This window comes from Macadamia integrifolia, chromosome 1, assembly GCF_013358625.1.
Source record: "Macadamia integrifolia cultivar HAES 741 chromosome 1, SCU_Mint_v3, whole genome shotgun sequence".
In the NCBI taxonomy this organism is placed as follows: domain Eukaryota; kingdom Viridiplantae; phylum Streptophyta; class Magnoliopsida; order Proteales; family Proteaceae; genus Macadamia; species Macadamia integrifolia.
In genome coordinates this window covers 7,003,814-7,004,165 of record NC_056557.1, presented here as the reverse complement: position 1 = coordinate 7,004,165, position 352 = coordinate 7,003,814, and positions in this window count along the sequence as shown.

Genomic DNA, 352 nt, shown 5'->3' with positions numbered 1-352 from the left:
ATATGTATATATATATATATATATATATAAACCCTAAACCCTAAATATTATATATAATATAATATTTAGTTAGATTTCATGGATTATATGTCAAATGATGATATATTACTTCTTAGATAAAATACAATAATGATTATATTATTAAAGCAGAAAGTTTTATGCATGATCGTGCATGATGCATGTTTATGCACATATCGTTGGATTAGGACAAGAGTTCCATAGAAATGGCGAAAGCAACCCCCTATTTGACAGCAATCATGAATAAAAACTGTCCCCTATAATTAATACATTGATGTGCTTTATGGGCATCTTGTGGGATGTATGAACGGATTAAGTATTTTCTTATCATATT